A 12,122-nucleotide genomic window follows, 5' to 3' on the forward strand; every position below is an offset into this window, starting at 1 on the left:
TTTCACCACTAGCTGTTCCCCCTTTTTTTTTCTCTTCTATATGTTTTCATTTTTGTAGTCATTAATTATGCTCTCTATGTATCTCTACATATGTAAATTCTTCTTCAATGACCTGATCAGGTTCAAAATTTTCTATGAAGCCATTTTCTCTGATTCCCTACCCTGATACCCATTTAAAAGTAATCTCTTATGCCATTAAAAAAAAAAAAAAAACTTTTAGAAGCATGTTGGCTTCATCTTTTCTTTGCCTTATCACATTCTACCTTATATTCTACTTATTTGTATATCTATGATTCCTCCCTCTTCATTTTGTTGTAAATTATTTTCATGGAGTAACAATGTCACTTTTCATCTTTGTTTTCCTATCATGATGCAAACAAATGGAGGATGTCTATTACTTGTTTATTAAGTTTAATTCTAAGGTCTATTCTGCTACTAATTAGCTGCATCAACATAAGAAGAATAAAAATCCAAGGTAAGCAAGACAGATAACTGCCAACAACAAAGGGGAAAGGGGGGTTCAAGGAGGAGAACTTTTTATATCAGTTTTTGAATTGGCAACCTGAAATCTCTTTACTTCCTTGGGTCTGAACTTCCTTATTTTTAAAATAAGGTAACTGGGATACATGTTTTCTAAAGTCTCTTCCACTAATCAGATGATACAATTCTAAGGTTTAATGAAACAAAGAAATATATTTTCTTCAAGGCAAATTTAACCAAATACTTTTAAATGTATTTTGTATACATTTAATAACTAACAAAGGACATCATTCATCTTGTCTCTGTTCACTGAACATCCAGTTATAATATAAACAAGCATTTATTAAGTGCATAATATGTGCCAATCACTATGCTAAGCTTTTTATAACTATTATCTCATGGTGATATCTAACGTGGACTTAAAAAGAGTATTGGAGTTCAGAAAAAATAAAGTGCTTTCCAAAATTTGAGTTTTGCTTCTTTTCAAATAAAATTGCTGAGAGTGACTGACTTTCAGCCTGTCATAGCCTTACCTGTTCTGCAACTTGAACAATAAAAACATATAGAAATAACATAAGGTAGATTGAACCATAGTTATTGGAGTAAGCTGTCCATGGTACTTAAATTTAACATCAGAAATTAGCACCTAAATGGGCCTTGATAATCATTTGCATTTATATGACACTTAATCTTCAAAACACTGTAAATCAATTACTTCATTTGATATTCACTATAAACTTTTGCCATAAATGGGTAAAGTATCATCTCATTTTTATTATTATTTATTATATTTTGCATTATATTAGGCTATACAAACAAAATTTTGTTGCTTTTCATTTCTGCATATTCTGTTCTGTCTATACATATTACGTCCACTTCCTCACCTTGAAATCTTTCTGGCAACCTTATCACTCAGCTGACATTATTTTACTCAAGAATGCTAATGATTACTTGATTGTCAAATTTGGTAGCTTTTTTAAAAAATGAGTATAAAACTTATAACTACCTTATAACTTGTAGAAATCAAACCTTACATCACAATGTAACTCTGAATTATTAACATTAATTTCACATATAAATGATAGCACATTCACAGAGTGTAATCTTCCTAGATTCCTATCAAAACAAGAATTGAGTGGCCCTTAAACAATACATTACGGAAATCTGCAATCTTCACACACATTCTTTAACCAAAGTAAGAAGCAAATCTTTACCACAGAGTCTGGGTCTGCAAAACAGTCACTCATCATCTAGGCATCAATCATATTGAATGAGCCAAGAATAGTTCAGACACCTGACACCTGAACATTGTCATACAATGGAGAAACCACCATGAAAACTTTTAACCTGTTCAAATTTCAAAGCAAGTAAGCCTGAAGAGTTCTCTGTAATTTCCCCCATTTTATGCTGTGATAAGCTCTTCTCAGAGTTAAGCAAGCCATTATCAGACGCATTGTTTACACACACACTACATGGATATCCATTTAAGCACTTGGGTACTACAAACTGGAAGTGTTTAACAAGACTCCAGTGTCTTTAAAACTGCAGTTGTTTTAACATCTGTGTTACACATTTTACTACAACAGGAAACAGTAATTTCCCTTTTGATGTTAGCCCATCCAAAAGGGAAAAAAAAAGAGAGCAATAAATGATTTTCTAACCAAAATAGAAAATACACTTAAGAAGAATCTTTAATATAGTTCATGTGCTTCATCCAAATCCTATGATTTTGGATTTCTTTGGGGTCATGTTTGAAGTTTAAAGATGCATGTTTGGCTTTTTAAAAATTGTTTTCATATTTTATGTTTTAAATTTTAGAATTGTTTTTAATAGCTACAACATCCCAAACGTTAAAACATAAATAGAATCTTTGTGTTTTCACTCTATAGTCTTCAGGTCATTGTACAAAATATTACCTAGTTACATTTTAGGATCAGATTAGTAGCATCAGACAATTAAAATGATCAAAGATTAGTCCTTAGAAGATTCATTAAGACAGTTGTACACATACATTTTAAATCATTTGACAGGATTAAAAAAATAAAAATGAAAAACACCTGAGGTTCAACGTAACAGACCAAGCTTTATTTCAATACTACAGAAGAAAAATGGCACTTGTGGTTTGAGATAGCTTGGTACATTTGTAAGGTGTTTTTCCCCCTTAATTTAAGTTCTCTTTTATTTGAGAGATGGTGGAAGGGCATTTTAAATAAACAAAAGAAGATACCTGAGGTTTACATTTTCTTTTTGAAAAGCAACTAGCTAAGGAGAAGACTGTCAATTCAGTAATGGTTCAGCAGCCATTTGTATGCCCTATTCATTAGCTTATCTTTAAATAAATATTTTGATTGTCAGAGAGAGTGTTGCAAACAAGGATCTTTCCAGAACACTCACTCCAAAGAAGCCCAGCCAGCTCACACAACACACACATGGTTCATTTTTAATAATCCTGTGTCTATAGTAAAAGGTAACATCACTCTCCTGGAAAGCCAAAAGGTTTCTAAAGGCAGGAAAAAGCCATATTTCCCCAGGCTTGATGTATTCAAAGGACTCATGGACCATGTTCTATTTTAGTACTACATTCTCATCACTAGGCTGCATTATCATAAAGCCTAGGAAATAAGCTATTACCCACCATCATCCCTCCCCAACGTTATCACAGAAAATCACACATTCACAAAACAGCATTAACTGTCAAAATTAGAGACCATTTAAAAGGCAGCTGTTCTTCTCCTCTTAAATAGGCTCCAAAATTCAGATCTTCACCCTGTATTAGCCTCTTGATCGATTGCTCTTCCAAATGTGACAATGTAGTCATGTCCAAGCCAAACTGAACAACACACACACACCCGGCATCGAAGCGTTCTGCAGGAAAATGTATTTAAAGCAGCATTTTCCACCCTACTGCTTTACATCATTTTTACTGTCTACTGGAAAGCCTCCAGCTTCTGGTAAGGCTTTTGGAAAAGCTCTGATTGAAAAGGTTCTGGGTGTGTGTGTGTGTGTGTGTGTGTGTGTGTGTGTGTGTGTGTGTGTGTGTGTATTGCAGGGTAAGGAGAAAGGAAAAGGAAAAAAAGAGCAGTATCTCTTTAAGAGTCAACAGTAAATTAACTTGCCCAAAAGAGTGAAATAATTAGCAGTTAGTAGCTTATTAAAAGGATGGCAAAGGCCAAGCAGCCATCTGGGATCTCCAGTTTCTTGTGATTGTTATTATGTCAAGATGTGCAAGTTGAATTAGCTTTCATGTCATTGTATTTGCCCTTACTTTACATGTAAATTTTAATGAAAGATACAGCACTTTTAAAATCAGATGTCCATCAAAAGTGCTATTAGTCTGGCTTTTTGCAAAGCATACAGTGTATTTCTCTACCTCTGTAGCTCCACTTAACACTAAATGCCTTGGGGGGAGGAAAACAACTTTCAATGATATCAATTAGATATTCTCTTTGTGCAAGAGGAAACCAGAGCCTCATCAAAAAGAGCACAAAACAATACCACACAAGAGGACAATATTTCTGCCTCTATTTACACACAGTGTAAACCACAATGCCTCCAAGTCTCACCAGAATAATCCTTCTTAATGAAAATTAAAACAATCTGAAGTCAGCTGGTTATTACACAGAAAGCTACAGTTTTCAGAGAAGGGAATAGGGTATTTTTCAAAAACAAATGAACAGAATCAGGTTGGGGGAGGTAAATGTCTTGGCATTTGTTTTATAGAGAAAAGGTTTGGGTTGTTTTTTTTCTTTTACAAGTTCAGAAAAATCTAATGTTGGATTAATGAATTTCTTTCAAATTACTAACAACTACCACCCCATAAGCCTTGACACCCCATATATAGTCTCTTTATGAAAACATGGCTTTAAGTTGAGATTAAGTATTGATCAATCCTATGAAATAATTTGAGATTTTTAATTTTGGAGTTGTTATAGAGGAAGTCACTTTTCAATTGCAAACATTGAATTCACAGTGCCTAAAAATAGAGAGAATGCTAAAAATCACCAAAATATCATCCTGTATGTGAAATTTGCTTTTGTCATTTTCAGGACACCTAGAAACTGAAGCTATATGTGAGAAAATACTCAGTTTGAGTGAAGATGAGCTGAATCTATTTCACTATATATACTTATGAGTACCTGCTCAGACAAGTTATCTATATACACAAAAACACATTCTCTTTAAAATTTTTTAAAAAGAAAAATTTCAATTTATCCATGCCTACACATGTGAAGTAATCTACTTTGTTCTGTTTCATATTGAATATTTTCCCAACAGATATACCATTTCTGGCTCTCTAAAAATAAGAGCAATAATTATCAGAAATAAAAAGGTAATAAGTGAGTCAAGTTATCTGCCAAATATAAATACTGTCAATGTTTAGTTCAGATAGATGTATACATGGACTCATACATGCAACTAGCATAACCTGTATTTCTCCCCTGCTTCATTTCATTTCCTTCCATGTTTACAACTTAGCTGGTGAAGCAAAGAATTGGATAAGCTAAATCCTGGTTCAGCTCGAAAAAAAAAAAAGAAATATTGGCTTTATAGTATATTGTTTGTTTCCAGGAAACATGTAAGTAATCAATAAATACAAATTGATAATGATGATGATGATGACTTATTGTTTTAAAATCTTAGAAGTGTTTGGTCTTTTATATACTGCCAATTAGTAGTTAATTAAATGATCCCAATAGCAGATTAGATTATGTTCATACAGCCACAATGGTAATTTACATTATTAAAACTGTTCTGAGAAACAACCTAAAATATTCTTAGCATCCAATGAACATTTTCAAAAGGAAAGAAAGGGGAGAAAAAACTTCATATTTTAAAAACATTATTTTGAAGGATACAATTATCAAAATCACAGAACTGTTCAAACTGGGCAATTTACTTTTACTTTTAAAATAAAACTCTTTCCCCCACAGATCTTCAAAAAATTAGAAAAATAAAAACCAGGAAAAACATGCCACTTAAAAAAAAATGAAGTGTTTTTTGACTTCGAGAGGACAAATCAGTGGTGGGTGAGAAGCAGATGAGGTAGGAGATGGAAATGTAATGTTGTTCCTATTTTATTATAATTAGATATTTATAGAGCACAAATGAGTTTATTTTCATAATTAGTTGCTGGCATTTCATTTAAGAATTTGCATAAACCCTTGGCTATCCATTCACTATTTATTTTCAGAGTGCTCAAGTCCTAACAGTGACATCAGAAAGGAAGCATGGGACAACTTAACCTTTCAAATCACTCATTTACTCTTTATTTAATTTTATTGCCAGTAAAGTGTAAGCCACATGGACTGTTGCTGAAATTTTGTTCTACATTTCTAATTCAACTAGTGTTTAGCTAAGAAAATAGTATTCAAGAACTCTTGGAGCTACAATACTAAAAATGTAATCACAAACTTTCCATTATATATCAGCAAAGAAGAAATCACAATAACCAGTCCTATTTGATATGGATGAATGTTTGGTCACCTTCTCTATAATCTTTTTCCTTTTTTTTTTTTTTTTTTTTTTTTTTTTTTAATGTACCTTGTTTTGATGATTTTTTTAGTTAAACTTTCAGGATAGAAAGTAAGTAAGCTAGTACCTTACAGTGCCCCCCTTCATTTTATGAGTGTCTGAAGATGTTCATTATGGGTTAGGCTTTGGCTTTTAGGTTTTAGCTTGATGGTGAGCATGTCAGATCTTGAAAAAGTGGCCTGAAAATTTTTTTCTCTCTTTTTCTTTCTTTCTTTCTCTTTCTTCTTCTTTCTTTTTCTCTTTCTTCCTCTCTTCCTTGCTTCCCTCCCTTCTTCCTTCCTTCTTTTGTTCTTTCTTCTCTCCTTTTCTATCTCTATCTCTCTCTGTGTCTGTCTATCTCTGTTTCTGTCTCTGTCTCTCATCTTCCTTTGGTAACCTATTATCCCTTCCCTACCGGGTATGGAGGAATTCAAATTATTATTATTATTATTGGATTTAGTGCAGAATTAGCATTGACTTTAGCCCCATTGCAGCTCAGAACTCTTGAAATCTATCTCCCTACCAGTCTTCTTCTATTGTAGCAGCAAGGATTACAGGCCTGTTCTATTACAACTGTACAGGACACTTTTCCAATTTCTTTTGCTGTTATGTTGGTATTAGTGATGGTAGTTTCCTGCTTATATGACTTGGTGTTCCTCTGCCATATCCTCATTGAGGACATTATAGATCCATTCTTGCCACTCTGGCATGTTGGCCTATTGATATACTATAGGAACTTAAGTTTCTGCCATGAATTTTTGCCCTACAGCACCCATTATTCCTCAGACAATATATATTCACCTGTAACTTAGAGACCAATATCAAAATTTTTCCCCTCAGATAAAAAAGATATTTAGTACTTCAAAGATCAAATTATGAATTGCTGAGTTGTGTCCCCATTATGCTAACAATGCAATGGCACAACTAGGCTAGTGAAGTATAAGGAGCCCCACAAAGTACATAATCAGAAAGGGTTATTGTCAGATCAGTGCCACCCCCTCACAGAAACATTGCCCCACAATCAGCATCATGGGAGTCATGTCACAACTTGAGCACTGGTAGCTTTTGTCAATTAGACAATCAATAATACTATTCCCTAACCAAGTTTTGTTTCAATTCAATTCAACTGAATTCAAGTTTGACCATTTTATATTCATTAGGGTTGGAGAAAGAGGCAAAGAGAGATGAAAAAAATTAATTTCCTGGAACTTGACTCAAAATTTGGGTAGCATGAAAATGAAATCAGTGAGTTTTGACCATCCTCTGGTAAGGATGAAGAAATCAAAAACACTTGAATTTCTTTATTTAATAAACCCTAAAGGGAAAAAAACTCTAGACACTCAGGCTTAGAGTTTGTCAGAAAGTAATTTCATAGCACCCATTTAAAATGGACAAATGATTGAGAGGCACTGGGACTTTGATTTTCAAATAAGTCATTTCAGTTGAGGTGATATGCTAACACAAAAGCTATTGAAAGTGCCATTCTAAAATAGATTTGTCACTTCCAAACTAAGTTAATGATATTCAGGAATTTTGCCTAACTAAAGTTCATTTATAAGAGCCTTGCTCAGACAGAAGATAATCAGGCATCTAGAGGGTCTAACTTTCATGACTGGAAACAAAATAAAACCTCAAAGAAAAAAAGGGGCAGTTATTTATATAGAAGCCAACCTGCTTAGGGCCAGTCCAATTCAATATAACTGTATATTGCTCCTTTTTCCTCTACCCCACCCTGACCCCTAGCAGAAGATACCAAAATAGTACTGTGGCATAGGTTATGCATAACATCCTTCAAAAATGAAACCACCTGGGAATGCTTTATCAATAATAATCAGTACATTCAACCTATAAAAGGAGAAGAGTAATATAGATTCAATCTCTTCAAGTCACTCAATAAGATTCTTCATTTGACCAACCTAAGATTCAAGGAATCTTTAACTTTCACATTCAAAAAAATGAAATACTGAAATTGGAGTTGGTCAATGACCTTATAAAACCAATCCCCAACCAAAACTCTTCAATCATATCTATAATTCCTTTTCCTCCTCATCTTCTCAAATCTTCAACAGACATAGCCTACCTATTAAAAAGTTTGCAGAATGTTCTCAAAGTGTGGAGAGCCATTCATTAAGAGGGAAGAACTGGATTCAGATACATATTTGTTTTTTATTAATTAATCTCTCCCTTTACTTTTTCCCCCTTTCTAAAGAGCTCATTCAATTTGACCACCATGCAAATCTTCCATGCTTCACCTCTTTGATAGTTTTGATTAAAAATAGATGGCTCCATATGAGCTACCTAAAAGGAGTTAGCAATTGAGAGGCACGACAGAACAGCAGAGCAAACTCATCCAGCTTTTCTCATTCTCCATGATTGACCAAAAAAAGAAAACCTTGCCAAGTTCAAGACCTTTTGTTATGCCTTCCTTTGGCCATCCCTCATAATACAATTTATTTCCCTCTGATGCCTCCCCTCCTATCCTCGACTTCCAGAGCCTTCACAAGACCACTTCCAGACTTCATTAGTTCAATGGAACATCAAACCAGATTTGGTTAGGACAACCTTAAAAGTAAAACAGAAACAAAGGAAGGAAGACAAACAAATGAATGCCACATTATTCTCCTCAAATTAGAATAAAGCTGATAAGCCAGCCCATTCTTCCCCCCAGTCTTTTACTCCCTATCCAGACAAAAAACAACTATTGAATCCCATTCTTTCTTCTCTTTCTTCTCTCTCTCTCTCTCTCTCTCTCTCTCTCTCTCTCTCTCTCTCTCTCTCTCTCTCTGTCTCTCTCTCTCTCTCTCTCTTTTTCTCTCTCTCTCCCTTCCTCTCTTTATTTCTCCCTCCCTCCCTCCCTCTCTCTCTCTCTGTCTCTCTCTTTGTCTTTGTCTTTCTCTCTCTGTATTTCTCTTTCTCTCTTTCTCTGTATCTCTCTGTTTCTGTGTCTCTCTGTGTATCTCTGTCTCTGTGTCTCTCTCTCTCTGTCTCTCTCTCTCTCACCCCCCCCACACACAAACACATCATCCCAAAATTCAGCAATCCCCGTGAAATTTAAATAAAATAAATCAATATTGCCACATAACCTGCCCCAATCCATTCTATATCTTGGTTAGCCTGTTACCTCAACTACTAGAGAACTCCCTTTTGCACATAAAATACACTTCCCCTCCTATAGTATCTAAAGCCACAATGTGTTCATTACCTGCATGACCCACTTCCTGCCTAGGAATAGGTAAGGCAAAGTAGATAAAGCACCATCAGATTGTAATGGGAGATAAGCTGACTTCTGGGACATTCCCATCTATATAAATTCAAGGCATATTAAAAGCAGACAACAGGATTGGTCTTTTTATTATTTTTTTTTTAGTTGTCATTAAAAACCTTAAGTTCAGGCCTGGTTTATATTCATCAGAATGAACAATTCCCCATGGACACATAAATAATTGAAAAAAGCAGATCAATAGTTATAATAATAAAAAATAAAGTGATCTCTACCTTTACTTCTACCTACAGAAATGAAGTAGAAGATCCGATTAAGTAGAGGTAACAAAGGCATCCACCATGGAGGCGGCGAGAGAGAGGAGAGCAGGAAGAGCAAGGATAATAACAAAACATCAGGACACAGCACACAGAAATGTTAAAAGAAATGTTAAAACATAAGTACACACACACACAACACACACAGAAACACTGTAATGGCAATAGCACTACAAAACATTCAGGGAGCACAGCACAAACATAAAAGGAAAAGCTTAAAATTATGGCCAATGATGTAACCAGCAAATTCAGTCCCACTCATTGTTCAGTTTAAGCTCTTCCCTTTTTTCACATCTTCTCCAGACCATGCCTAAGAAGATGACAGACTATGCATGCAAAGGCACTACAGAATCATATGCATGTGAAAAAACATACACATTTAGCCAAGTCAAATGCAAACACAGAACACTGGTTAGAAAAATAAGGGGAAAGTCATTGGGGAAACAATTTCTCCAATATCATACGGACATGAATATGATCCATGATTATTAAGTTTATTTATACACATATGAAGAAACATACATACAACATACATAGTATGCTTATGTGTTTTCATAGACAACCAAAAAATATTGTTGACTCAACAAGAACAAGATATATACATTTTCTTTTAGGTTGAAAGACTGAAGAGGGCTGAAGGACAAGAACAATTGAAAGTTTTTAGATTATCAGATGAGCAAGAATAGGCAATTGAGGAGAAAGTGGTTAAATCTACTTGGGGAGGGAAAGTAATAGAAGAACAAATATTAAAGCTGATTCAACAGCAGCCAGAACTTGAGTTTCTTAATACTGTCACCCAGAAGAACTCTGCATTCCCTTCTTTGAAAAGAATTCCTGTTTCACATTTTAGCCTTAGCATTTTCATTATCTAAGCAATGTCCTAGACAAACACTTCTTTTACTGGATACTTGACTTATCTCAAGTGGGCCTACTATGTCTGTGATGATTCCTACACATTAAGCTGGAATCCCAGAGGTATACCAAATGTTCTGCTATAAGCATGGCTAAAAAACCATTCTGCTTTGTCCAAATAGCACCCGTAACTATGAGAGTATTTCTAACCCAGAAGTATTGGATCCTGTCTGTGCATTCTCTAAGAAATAGATTGGGACCAGTGAATGTCAAATAACACAAATCAAGATGAAATAAGGCTTCATATCAACTATCTCATCTACCTGGATCTTATTTCATGGGGAAAATAAAATTAATAATAGATTTTCTTCCAAAATTACCGCAAGAAAACGATATAGTAAGACTTGACAAGAGGAGCAAGTAACCAATTGACTCTCTAGCCAAAGTTTGCTTTCTTTAGGACAACTTGCCTTCTAATCTAGCTTTCTGATTCTAAAAATGTCTTCATCTCAACTTTAGGCTAGTGATTTTCCTTCCCATGGTCTTGTGTCCCCATTACCACCACTCCCAAACCACTTGGACCTCACTCATTCACTCCTGAACAGTCTCCTTTCATCATTTTCATCTATGAGTGCTTGCTGCTCTCATTGACTTCAGTGCAAATTGAAGTACCATGTCTTTTCAGTACATGGCCTGGATTTTAATCTACTCTTGTATCTTTATTCTTTCAATATCATTCTGTAGTATAGACCTCCTCTTCCATGAAACATGTGGAGATTAAAAGTCCTTATTGGGCTATAGTGGGTGAACAAGTCCAAATCTGGACTTAGAATTCTATATTTGGACTATTTCCCCTTTTCTTACTTCCTCAGCTAATCTTTGTGATATATTCCAATCTCCCTAGCTTTTTTTTTTTTTTTTTAATCTATTGTCTCTTGGTCTAGGCCAACTTTTTCACTACTTCAGAAATACCAGAAAACTAGCTCTCCTATAGTGCTGCCTTTGTTTTAAGAACCAAAATCGCCATGAGAGGCCATAACAACATTTCTGGCAATATAAGAGAAAATTGAATATAACTCCTCTACTTTTTACTCTCGGGCAAAATAAATTTCTATGTGACTGTTTGATTCCTTATGTTTTCAAAAGGTGAAGGTAAAGAGAGGAACTAATCTGCAATGCCCCTGTACCAGGATTTGGTTAGTAGATTCATCCTTCAATCATCACAAGATCCAGGAAAAATAGTACCAGCAATTGAGTAGTAGGTGTGTGTGTGTGTGTGTGCGTGTGTGTGTGTGTGTTTTAAATAGGATAATTTTAAAATATGCTCAGTTGATTTAGACTGATAATGTGGAAAATTTTTCATTTTTTTAAAGGCCCATTCACAGCTCACTCTGTGCTTAGCTGAGCTGAATTTCCTACATATTTTATTCCATGTATATTTGAATATTTTAGATTGCAGATGCCGAATTTACAGACCTTTATATGCAGTTTTCTTCTGGGTATATAATAAGTTAGAATCATGCCATGAGGGCATTAGCATGTTCTTGCAAGCATATTGCTCTTATATACATATACATATTTTAAAAATAAAAATAAAACCTCAAAGGCTGCATTTTATCAGATAAAATCTCAAAGTGACTATACTGGACAATGAAAGATAGGGAGAAGACAAAGGGATAGGGATTTTGAAAAAGCCAATGTCTCCCCCTCCCCCTCAGCCGGGGAGGAGGAGAAGAAAGGGA

At 34.7% G+C, this 12,122-nt stretch overlaps 1 protein-coding gene across 25 annotated transcripts in view; it reads right to left on the reverse strand.

Moving 5' to 3' along the window:
• NRXN3 (neurexin 3) overlaps positions 1 to 12,122 on the reverse strand; it is a 2,067,316-nt gene that overhangs the window by 1,896,083 nt on the left and 159,111 nt on the right. The window lies entirely within an intron of this gene.

The sequence above is a fragment of the Antechinus flavipes genome, chromosome 2 (genome assembly GCF_016432865.1).
Source record: "Antechinus flavipes isolate AdamAnt ecotype Samford, QLD, Australia chromosome 2, AdamAnt_v2, whole genome shotgun sequence".
Taxonomy (NCBI): domain Eukaryota; kingdom Metazoa; phylum Chordata; class Mammalia; order Dasyuromorphia; family Dasyuridae; genus Antechinus; species Antechinus flavipes.